At 33.0% G+C, this 13397-nt stretch overlaps 1 long non-coding RNA gene across 1 annotated transcript; it reads left to right on the plus strand.

Moving 5' to 3' along the window:
- On the plus strand, positions 10901-11309 carry LOC110269730. Its single transcript, XR_002358494.1, has 2 exons — positions 10901-11049; positions 11231-11309. It is a non-coding gene; the product is annotated as an uncharacterized LOC110269730 (long non-coding RNA).

Genomic DNA, 13397 nt, shown 5'->3' on the forward strand with positions numbered 1-13397 from the left:
CCCAGGAATTCTCCCCAGATTGCTACCAAATTGGGAGGCCATTGTTGTTGACAAAAAAATTTTTAAATATCAAGCCCATGTTTATTCTGGTGAGCTTTTCTTGCATGATTTCGTTGCTTTGTGTCTGATTTTCTCTCCATTTTCGTGTTTAAAATCTAGATAGCGACATTATTATAGTATAGTATAATATCCTATAATTGTTGTTGACAATCCTTGCTTCCTGGGTTTGTTTTGTCTATGATTTCTCTTGAACTCTCACTATCGCATGTTAGGAAGTCATTATTTTTTTCAGGCAAATACATTTTGTTTACTTTGTTTTGTAGACTCTCCATATTAGTGTTGTCGAAATGGCTTTTTGTGTGAAACCTGCTCAAGTCGAGGTAGTAGATGAGGTCGGAGTTTGTTACACGGTGGATGTTCGCTCCAAACCTAGTCAGCCCCGAGAGTGCTATTTTGGAACAGGATGGAGGCCTTTTTGTCACCACCATATGCTTTGAACAACGAGCATAATCAGGCTAACGGTTCATTCCCTAAAGTACTGGTGTGTGCATTGTCGTGTGTTATCTATTTGATATTTTGTTGAGTTATATAGAAAACTATGTACGCAACATTAACTGTGGATATTGTTATTGTGGGTTTAGGTCACAGATTGGTATTTGGTTTATTCATAGTGAGGTTCGAACCATCCATCGTTTGTGTGTTGGGCCATACTTAGCAAAAACTCTTCTTTTAATCAAACTCAAACTACAAAAGTAAACAGGATTGAAAGTGAGTTTGTTTTAACCTGATCCATATTTTGCCATTTTAGTATTTAAATTCAATATAATTATAATAGAATCAATGTTTTGTTTATAGAAATCAAAATGACTTATATATGAAAATTGCTTAAACAGGTGCTAATCTAAATCACTTTTAATATTGTTAGTTACGGGTTGAAACACATTTTAGTTATTTTATTAATTCATTTCTAATTAAATTATTGTTGCTGTATTAAATTAAAGTTACGTGGGAGAATTAAGCACATATGTTTCTTATTGCAAGTAAACAAAACTCGAAGCATATTAATGTATACAAAACCAGACACAGATTTCTATCATTCTAGTTTAAATTTACTATCGCATAATTAACTTATGTGCACTCACATCGGTACACAATTATTATAACAAAATCTGTTACAGTGCAGTGCAAACAATAATCCACCAAAAAACTCAACTAATTTCACAATGGTAACAACCATGGTGAATGATTATTATATTATTAATTTTATACACACACTAACTGTGAATGGAGTAAGAAACAACACAAATATACACAATATATCTAAATATATTCAGTTCTCAAAAATTCATCACAAGATCACGTAATCTTTGGCATGCAAATTGAGTTTAGACCGGTAGCCATCCAAACCTACAATCAAAATCAAGATATATTCATAAAAGTTTCAAAATCAACACAGTGACAAGGGTATTAATATTTTATTCACCTCTCGAGCATTTTTGAATGCCATGGTCTACTAAGTTAGTGACTATTCAAACTTATTTATTTAGTTTCTAGAATAATCAAATCCTGTTAGGTTCTCAATTATGCTTTAATGCAATAATAGATAGCAACATTGATTCATTAGATCAGCTTTAATATGTAGTAGAACCGGATGCTTTTTTTTTCAGCAGCTAAACCGCGTAAGGTGCCAACAGCTATAATCGTTGTAAACATAGAATCTTTTGGGCTTGCGTCCCTCTATTTTGGTTTGAAGTGTTCACCTCATGTGCACCATTTCTAGCATATCATGGGCCTAAGCCCCAAACACATATCTAATTGACCAAACGAATCCATGTAGTTAGCCCAAAAAATGCCTTTAAAAGAAAACTAGAAAAGTCACATTTGTTGACCATCACAACATATTTAATATTTATATACAACATCACTTGATGAAAAACTCCTGTAGTTATAAAATAAAATTATGCTGATAAAATATCACAATCGTTCCGAATTAGAATCACGGAGTCACTTGAAGGTTATCACATCTAAATATTACTTTCATTTTACATAATATTACATAATACATAATATTAACATATACATATCAGCTGTTATTTAGATTAGATAGACAAGATAGCTTAGATAGATAGATTACATAGATTATATATAGGTAATAGGTAATTTAGGTATCAGATTTTTCTAATTTTCTCAAATCAAAGAGGTTAGTGCTCAGTCAAAGTAAATAAGAAATCCAAACTTAACCACAACTCATATTGTCAACTGTTTCGTTCGACGGTGCATTTAATTTGTTCTCAATGTCAAACATTGCGTTCGTCGAGCTCTGTCACAGTTAGGTGAATGCATCTTCATTAATACATCACCTTCGTCCCTTTAAATTATCCGCTCCCCTGCATCATGCATCTACAGTGACTTGCTCTAACACTTTGATACTGGTCAGTTTTACATATTTACTTATTGCGACACTTTTTATTCTTCTTTTTTTATGTCTTAGCCTGTTTTGGTAGCAATATAATAAGAACTGAAGTTTCTTATATTGTGTATTCTACAGTATATTATTACATTATACATATTATATAATATATATGTGTGTGTGTGGCATGTAAGTTCAGAAGTGAACTATTGTTTATGGTCACATGTCATCTTAAAGTTTATGGGATTACAACCAAATTAAATTAACAATTTATTCACCTTATTATGATTATATGTTATACATATTTTAATTTCATTTCCATCACAATTATTTGTGTCCGTTTTTCTCCTATTATTATGATAGTTACTATGAATTTATTAATATATTAATATATTGATATATATTGATATTACTATTGTTATTATCGATGTTATCTCATTATCTTAATTCAAATTGCACCATGATGGATATCAACCATATGGAGTAGACCTTTGATGTTGTTAAAGACATCTCTCCCATTCCCAAGAAGAACTGGTGTCTTAGAGTCAGGATTTTAAGGATGTGGAGGGTACCCTCATATGGACAGAGTAACTCCAATCCTTTAATGGAGTTGGTTATGCTTGACAAGGAGGTTTGATTTTGTATTGGTATTTTTGGGTTGTTTATGTTGTTGCCTTTAACTTTTAGTTGCCCGAGTTGATCCCATCCATACTATTATATTTTCCTTACTAGTTATCAGGGTTCTCAAATTCATTGTTTGATACGATCCTTTCATTACCATCTCTTTGAGCCAATTGTTGAAGAAGGGAAGGTGTATGTGCTTGCTAATTTTACAATTGACTCCAATACGTTGAAATTCAAGCCAACTAAGCATGATATGAGGATCATATTTAAGAGGGATACATTGGTTTCACGTGACGAGGAGACATATATTTCGATTGAGTTTTTTCAGTTTTTTCCCACAAAGGATATCATAACTTCAGCCAGAGACGAGATGTATCTTATTGGTATGTATATGTTTGTGTTCAGTGTGTCACCTACATTTATGTTATCTCATAGGTGTATCCATAATCTAACAAACCATCTCATTTTACCTGTTTTGGCTCCAACTTTTGGTCAACGTGACGTTGTGCTATTTTTATATTGCTTAGATATCATTGGTCTCCTATCCGCAAAGAGTGATTTGATACCCTTTGAAAAAAAAGTAAAGAAATCGCATTACGTGAAAAATGAGCTCGACGACCTCAGGTCAACTTTCTCTATTTGTCTAAGCAACAAGAGTTTAGAATGCATGTTAATAGTGCAATTGATGCTTACCACTGATTTGGCCTTTTGATTGACTGTTTTATTTGAATCGAAATCAAAATGCTTGTGGATCGAAAGTGGGACCAAGAAGTTATCATGCACATTGTTGGAGAATTATGCCTCTGAGTTTGTCGCACTTCTTGAGGCTAACAAGGCTGCTAAGTATATAATCGTGCTTCAATTTGCAAAGATGAAGTTCTACAATGGTAACCTTAGTTATTGCTGCAATACATTTGTTTAACCGATGCCTTGTGTCATAGCTTATTTTTTCAGCGTGTCAAATTCTAATCATATACTCATGCTACTGAATGTTACAAAAAAAAAATGCGAAATCGATATCTCGGCCAATCATGGGTGGTGTCCTATCTTGCCACATAGTCCAAATCTTATATGTAACCAACTACTTACCCAATTATATGAAATTTTGTTTTAGGTGTCATGACTATCACCAACACAAATTCACAACAAAGATCTTAGTCAATCCTGACCTTGAGGTGGTTAAGAAGTTCCGTCAAAGGTGTGTCTCCTTAACATGGCATTTCGTGTTGTTCATTTACGCTTGGAAACCATTTCCACCCATGAAAACTTAATTGTCATCTGTTAATTGGACTTGGTAACAAACATAACACTAACGTGGAAGTTATAGGCCAGGTTGTTAGGCATTCTCCGGCTTACGATTTTCTTAGCCTTACCCCATATGCATCAATTTTCCGTGCACCATGTTTTATATGTCATTTGTGGACCTCTTTATCCAACACTTGACTGTATCGTTTGCATCGTTACATAGGTCACAATCATAATTGAAGTCATTTCCACCAAATTCTACTAACTCCACTTTTGATTTTTTTTTCTATCCGTTTTGAACTGTAGAAGTCAACTTATGTCACGTGTGGGACTGTTATCGACATTGATAGGAATCATGCATGGTGGTATAAGGCATGCAAGTGATGCACCCAGGGTCTTGAGGCATTGACTGACCATTTTTACTGTGCCAAGTGTGATGTTTATAGTTTTACTTTTAATGCAAGGTTGGTCATCACATCACACTTACTCATGAATTTAATGTCTGTGTTGGGTTCCCTAAATAAACAGTTGGCACTATTTTTGTTGTCTTCTTTTCATAAAATGAATGTTCGTATTTAGCATGAGGTCCATCTCAAATGTAAGGTGCTGAGTGAACCTACTCACGATGGTTGTATTGTTAGCGATTATGACTTATTATTTCCTTGTGACTGTGGTGTACTTGAAGATTTTGCATTCAAGTTCGAGTTGTTGATGCATCTGATACAGCAACTTTTGTGCTTTTTGAGAATTCTGCTTCTAAGTTTCTAGGTGCACTACAAAAAAATAGAACACTTGTAACAAAAACTTTGTAACAAATTTAAAATTGTTACAAAAAAATATTTTTTGTAACAAAAATTAGTAATTGTTACACAATAATAATGTTTTGTAACAACAATACAATTTGTTACAAAACGTTTTGATATTTTGTAACGACTTGATTTTTTTGTTACAAATTATATTGACTTTTGTAATGAACCAGTGTTTTGTTGCAAAATTTTAAAATATTTTGTAACAAAAGATGAAGTTGTTGCAAAAGTTTAAAATATTTTGTAACAAAATATCTATTTGTTTCAAAAACTCCAATTATTTTGTAACAAAAAATTAATTTGTCACAAAATTCAATATTGTTTGTAACAAGTTATTTATTTGTCACAAAATACAAGAATTTTTGTAACTAAAAAAAAATTATTTTAAAATGTTAAAATCTTTAAGATAGTTTTATTTTATTTTAAAAATTTTATTTTTTAAAATATTATTTATGTTAATTAATTATTTTTATAAAAAAATTAAAGATTAAATGATTTATTTTTAAAAATGATATATATTATTTTATATTTTTTTATAAAATTAATATATAATTTTACTAATAATTAAGTTTTGAATGTTGATTAAAAATTAATTATTAAACATAAATAAAAATAATAAAAATAATAAAAATTTAAAAATAAAAATAAATATAAAAAGTAAAAATTCTAATTCTACCCCCTCACTATTATTTTTCATTTTGCTGTTTGCCGTACTCGTCCATTTAAATAAAATTTTGAAAAACTCCCTTAAGAATAAAATATAGAGCTTTGATTTTTTTTCTCTCTCTACTAGTCCTAAATCCACCATAACCCAACTATAACATCCCAAGTTTTTTTATAGTTAAATTTATTATATTTGTTGAGAATTTTATTTTAAAAAAATTATTTTAACGAAGGAAATTAAATAAAGCTTTATGATACTTTAAATTTAAAAATAATTAGGAGTTATATGTAATTTTTATAATAATTGGAGTTTAAATTAATTAAAATTTTTATATAATCTTTATTGGATATTTGGTATAATTGAAATTATAATTTTGGTAATTGAAAAATAAGAAAGAATTATATAATTTAATTTAAATAAATTCTATCATTATTAATTTGAACTTGTAGAAATTAATTTATTAGAAATGATTAAATTGATTTTTATAAATACTTTAAGTTTAAGTCAGTTAATATTTATGTACAATTTTTATTATAATTAGTTATTTTATAAATTGAAATTAAAGTTTCGGTAATAGAAAAATAATGAAAAATTATATCATTTAATTTGAATAATTAATATTGAGTTTAAACTATATTTTATAAGAATGTGATTAATATGTTCATTTTATATTTTAAATTAAAAATAATTAATTAAATTTAGCAATATATTGATAAATAATGTTCCTAAATATTTTGAATGGAGTATATTTGGTGTTAAAATTATTCAACTCTCTAATTTTATCAAAATATCTATTCATATCTATCCTTATTCTTTTATAAAATCCTAATTTCTCACTCTAATTTCCAAATTAATTAAAAACCCTAATTTTCCCAATTTCTATCCCTAACAGCCGCAGCCTCACCCTCCTTGAACGTAAGAAACACACACACAACATACCCTTACACATAGACACGTGAAACAGAGAAGAAGAGAAGGATAAGAAGAAGACCGCACCGGCGTCGGGCCTCATCGCCGTGGAGCCGCTATCCCACGCGTTGCCGTCGACGTTGACGAAGAGGGGAGAGAGTGAGACGTTGAGATAGAGAGCTGATGTTGCGGGAAACGCGATGGAGGAGAGGACGCTGCCAACTCTGTCGCGCCTGGTCACTACCAAGCTCGCCGTTGGAGATTGCTGTTCCTTCACCACTGATGCGTCACCGTTGGGCTACTCTGTTTCGTCTCGTGACTCTTGCTCGGCCCCTGTGTATCTCCTTCCTGGGTCGTCGCCTCCTCTGTGTGACAGCGTCTCGCATCGTCGTCGTTGTCGTCGCGCCATCGTCCGGCGTGGTTCACCATCGCTGATGCCTTCCCCTTGCTAGACTCTGCTTCGCCGTGCTTGGTCTCCCTCTTGTCAGGTATTTTTTTAATTTTTTTATTTATTCAGTTATATACTTATTGCCTCATTGGGTTATAATTTGATTAACTAAGGAACTGATTAAAGTGTCGATTATGTAAGGGTTTTACAATGTATGATAAGAAACGTTGAGATGAGAACTGATGACAAGTCATCTTAGCAAGAATGTGATTAATATGTTCATTTTATATTTTAAATTAAAAATAATTAATTAAATTTAGCAATATATTGATAAATAATGTTCCTAAATATTTTGAATGGAGTATATTTGGTGTTAAAATTATTCAACTCTCTAATTTTATCAAAATATCTATTCATATCTATCCTTATTCTTTTATAAAATCCTAATTTCTCACTCTAATTTCCAAATTAATTAAAAACCCTAATTTTCCCAATTTCTATCCCTAACAGCCGCAGCCTCACCCTCCTTGAACGTAAGAAACACACACACAACATACCCTTACACATAGACACGTGAAACAGAGAAGAAGAGAAGGATAAGAAGAAGACCGCACCGGCGTCGGGCCTCATCGCCGTGGAGCCGCTATCCCACGCGTTGCCGTCGACGTTGACGAAGAGGGGAGAGAGTGAGACGTTGAGATAGAGAGCTGATGTTGCGGGAAACGCGATGGAGGAGAGGACGCTGCCAACTCTGTCGCGCCTGGTCACTACCAAGCTCGCCGTTGGAGATTGCTGTTCCTTCACCACTGATGCGTCACCGTTGGGCTACTCTGTTTCGTCTCGTGACTCTTGCTCGGCCCCTGTGTATCTCCTTCCTGGGTCGTCGCCTCCTCTGTGTGACAGCGTCTCGCATCGTCGTCGTTGTCGTCGCGCCATCGTCCGGCGTGGTTCACCATCGCTGATGCCTTCCCCTTGCTAGACTCTGCTTCGCCGTGCTTGGTCTCCCTCTTGTCAGGTATTTTTTTAATTTTTTTATTTATTCAGTTATATACTTATTGCCTCATTGGGTTATAATTTGATTAACTAAGGAACTGATTAAAGTGTCGATTATGTAAGGGTTTTACAATGTATGATAAGAAACGTTGAGATGAGAACTGATGACAAGTCATCTTAGCCTAGTTTCACTAGTCTTTTTCTCTTGTTTTCATTTAGTTTTATGCACTTTCTTGCATTATAAATTAGCCATTTGAATTGGAATTGCATGGTTTCCTTAAATCAATCAACCACCTTTTAATTGATACAAAATTATGAGGTTCAAGCTAACTTTAGTTGATAATTAATTGATTTATAAACCTTGTGAATTTTGCGATACTTTGATTGGTTGTTTTGATTACTTATAGGTGAAGAAAGGAAACAAAAGGTGTGCCAACATTATGGAAGAAGGTTGCAAGAATGGGTTTGAGAAAATGCAATTCACGTTTGAGCTAACGTTTGCCTCAAACGTCAACTCAAACGTGAGTAGCAGTTGAAGAACACCCTGGGGAAAAGCCAACGTTTGTGCCAACGTTTGCCTCAAACGTTGAGGTCAAACGTTGGCTGAAGAATGAAGCTCCTGGAAAGCAACGTTTGAGCCAACGGTTGCCTCAAACGTGAGGTCAAACGTTGGCTCCAAAAGAGAAGGGAATTGAAGCTCCTGGGAAGGCAACGTTTGCGCCAACGTTTGCCTCAAACGTGAGGTCAAACGTTGGCGCCAAAGAGAAGAGAAATGGCACCCCTGGAGGCAGCAACGTTTGAGCCAACGTTTGACTCAAACGTGAGGTCAAACGTTGGCACCAAACAGCATGAAGGGGCATACTTCAAACAAGAATAACTTGAGTTGTAGATGTCCAATTGAGGTGATTCCAAGTGGGTTAGAAAGCTGACATTCAGAGCTTTCCAATCATATATAATAGTCTCTATTGGGCACAAAATTGGCAACGCGACAAGAGGACAAAGTAGCCCCCAAGAAGGGAGGTCCACGTTTGAGCTCACGTTTGACCTCAAATGTTGAGCCAAACATGGATGACAGCATCTTGGCCTAGCTGCATAATTTTACTCAAGTAACGTTTGAGTCAACGTTTGCCTCAAACGTTGGCTCAAAAAAAGCACATTCTCACTTCTTGCGTAATACTAGCTCCAGGCAATCAAACAGATCATTCAACTACTTAATTGCTCTCTAGTTTAACCCCATAACCTTTAGCAAGAGCACAAGATTTTACACATAGTAACTTGTTGCATCAGAGGAAGTGGCAAGGAACTAAATTTGGTGTTCCCACACCAAGTTAAATTCAAAAGCCGCACTCAATTTATGCCTACTAATCAGTCACCCAAAGGGCTTGGAAAGCAAGCAACTTTTGAGAATTGTGCAGGGAACTAACCACAAATTGAAGACATTACGCACCATGACGCAAAAAGGGAACAACAGAAAGGAAGACAAAAGAACTGCAAACCAATAGGTTATATCTATACTTAACTTCTGCTATTGAGAAATGCTATGATTTATATCTTGCTAAAGTGTTCAGCTAGTACAAGTAAAAAAAAAAAAAAAATTTAAGCTGGTCTAAGTGTGTGCTTGTGTGGTTACTTTCACTTAACTAATGCATGCTTTGTCCCCTGCATCTTTTCAATTCAATAAAAGAAATGTTTGAAACATGAAGTAAGATGGTTCATTGTTAGCGAATCCAACTCCCCATTCCCTTTACAATTCAAGTCATTTACATTTCTTGCACTTTAAGATTTTGCAATTTACATTTCTTGCAGTCTAAGTTTCTGCCATTTAATTTCTTGTTCTTTAAGATTCAGCACTTTTATTTTCCGTTCTCTTTAATTTTCTGCAATTTACCCCTCTCCCTTTACTTTTCATGCACTTAATTGTCTTTAGCTTATCTTTTTCTACAGTAACAAGTGTACCTATAAGTGTGTATCTTACTGTTCTTCAAATTAAGAGGCATAAATAATTTTAGGTAGGATGAATGGCTTTAATGGCCTTAATAGTTAGTCTAAGGACATTACTATCATTCAAACAACATGTGGATGATTATGAAGGTTTTTATTTTTTTTTTATTTAAATATCACATATATTATTGTTATATGAAAATTACAATAGATTATCCATATATATTTTGTTTTGGAAGGGTCTTTTTCAAAATTTACTCATAGAGAATAGTAATTCTGTTAATCCCTTGCAATTTCTTGTCTTGCTCTTCTCTGTTTTAAAAAATAATAAATTATACTAATTTTATAGCATTATTATCTATTTTTTTCACTAATAGTGTATGAAATAATGAAAATGAAATATTTAGTTATTGAAATGCTTTTTTTTTTTTGAAAAAAAAAACGTGAGATGTGTATGTAAAGACTTTAATCAGACAAGAGAGAGATAGTAAAGAAAAATATATTTTCCTATATATAAAGGGAAAAATTAATAACAAGTATTCAAGTAATGATTTATTATCCACTCTCACGGGCTTGAAATTAGAATTTTATGATGGTAGACTGGTGGTGGTTGTTGTTGCTGTAGTAGTATTTGGTATTTTAGAATTATTGCTGAACCTGAGCAAATTTTTTTGTTGCTGAATAACATCACAGAGTTGAATTTTGTTGCTGGATAACATCACTGGGTTGAGTTTAATACTTGAATAGTTGAATTTATTGTTGTGTTGCTTAAAAAATCACTTAACTAAATCTTTTGTTGCTGTAAATTTTTTTGTTCCTTTGCCAAGTATATTGATTTTTTTTTTGTTGGATGAAAAATTTAGGATGGATGTATAGTTTCTGTGATGAGGATATTGATGCATTGATTTTGCATGTGCTTATGCCTTTGGTTGGTAATGCAATAGGGTTTTGAATTTCAGTAGATTGTTGATATTGGCAAAACTCTGCCATTGTTCATGGAGCTTCAAACCTTAGGTGACAAGACATGAAGAACCATGCTCTGCAAAGTATCTTGTTTTCAATGTTGCAGGTCTCATTTAATTTGAGTTGAACCGTTTGGTTATGTTGGCTATGTGATTTCCTCACATGTTTGTGCTAACTGAATAATTTGAAACTATAGGTACTAGAGACAGTAAAGCTCAAATTTTCTGGACAATTTTTTAGAATTGCATTAATTGACATCATATTGTTATTGTTGGTCGTCTTTTCAGGTGTGTGGCACTTATTAGAAGCTTCTCCATGAGAAAGAAGATGTATGAACATGATGGAGTTTGTAATTTGTAGTTTATATTTTGGAGATTTATAATTCCTTACTTTTCTTGTCCTATGTATCTATCTAGTTCATTAGGGTTCTTCAATGTGTCTTGTTAGTTTGTACTTTAGAGTTTATATGTTGAAGATTTATAAAACAATCTTAGTTAAATGAAAGATATTTGAACTATCTATGTTATTATATATTATATGAATGTTGACTTGCTGAGTAAATTAGTTAATATATTAATTAATTAAAAAATAATATAATTTGGCAAATTATGCATGTAATTTGTATTAAAAAAATTATTACAAAATAAATAGTATTTTGTAACTAAAGAAAAAAAATATTACAAAATCAAGTTACATTTTGTAACAAAATTCTATGATAGAAAAAAATATATTGTCACAAAAAATATTTTGAAGATCAAAATTTGTTATTACTTTTGTAACGGTGGTGCACGAATTGTGAATCACACTTTTCACAACTCGTACCACTAACCAGCAAGTACACTGGGTCGTCCAAGTAATACCTTACGTGAGTAAGGGTCGATCCCTCGGAGATTGTTGGTTTGAAGCAATCTATGGTTATCTTGTAAATCTTAGTCAGGAAATTTATTATAATTATCAGTATGAATTGCGAAGAATAAAAGAGCATGAATTAAATACTTGTTCTGCAGTAATGGAGAATATGTTGGAGTTTTGGAGATGCTTTGTCATCTGAATCTCTGCTTTCTCCCTATTCTGGAAAGTCCTGGATGTCTACGTTCCAACGCAATTAAGATCGCGCCATTTGGATTCTTGTAGCTCCAGAAAATCCATTTCGAGTGCAGGGAGGTCAGAATCCAACAGCATCTGCAGTCCTTTTTCAGCCTGAATCAGATTTTTGCTAAGCTCCCTCAATTTCAGCCAGAAAATACCTGAAATTATAGAAAAACACACAAACTCATAGTAAAGTCCAGAAATATGATTTTTATTTAAAAACTAATAAAAATATAATAAAAACTAACTAAATTATACTAAAAACAATGCCAAAAAGCGTATAAATTATCTGCTCATCACAACACCAAACTTAAATTGTTGCTTGTCCCCAAGCAACTGAAAATCAAATAGGATAAAAAGAAGAAAATATACAATGAATTCCAAAAACATCTGTGAAGATCAGTATTAATCAGATGAGCGGGGCTATTAGCTTTTTGCTTTTGAACAGTTTTGGCATCTCACTTCATCCTTTGAAGTTCAGAATGATTGGCATCTATAAGAACTTAAAATTCAGATAGTGTTATTGACTTTCCTAGTTCAGTATGTTGATTCTTGAATACAGCTACTTTATGAGTCTTGGCCATGGCCCTAAGCACTTTGTTTTCCAGTATTACCACCGGATACATAAATGCCACAGACACATGACTGGGTGAACCTTTTCAGATTGTGACTCAGCTTTGCTAGAGTCCCCAATTAGAGGTGTCCAGGGTTCTTAAGCACACTCTTCTTTTTGCTTTGGATCTCGACTTTAACTGCTCAGTCTCAAGTTTTCACTTGACACCTTCAAGCCACAAGCACATGGTTAGGGACAGCTTGGTTTAGCCGCTTAAGCCAGGATTTTATTCCTGTAGGCCCTCCTATCTACTGATGCTCAAAGCCTTGGATCCTTTTTATTACCCTTGCCTTTTGGTTTTAAGGGCTATTGGCTTTTTCTGCTTGCTTTTTCTTTTTTCTTTCTTTTTTTTGCAAGCTTTTGTATTCACTGCTTTTTCTTGCTTCAAGAAACATTTTTATGATTTTTCAGATTATCAAATAACATTTCTCCTTTTTCATCATTCTTCAAGAGCCAACAATTTTAACATTCATGAATCAACAATATCAAAAATATGCACTGTTCAAGCATTCATTCAGAAAGACAGAAGTATTGCCACCACATCAAAGTAATTAAACTGTTTTTAAATTCGAAATTCATGCACTTCTTTTTCTTTTTCAATTAAAAATATTTTTCATTTAAGAAAGGTGATGGATTCATATTCATAACTTTAAGGCATAGACATTTAGACACTAATAATCATGTAACAAGACACAAACATAAACATAAAGCACAGTAAATGAAAAATAGAAAAATAAGAACAAGGAGATTAA

Source organism: Arachis ipaensis, chromosome B03, assembly GCF_000816755.2.
Source record: "Arachis ipaensis cultivar K30076 chromosome B03, Araip1.1, whole genome shotgun sequence".
Classification (NCBI taxonomy): Eukaryota; Viridiplantae; Streptophyta; class Magnoliopsida; order Fabales; family Fabaceae; genus Arachis; species Arachis ipaensis.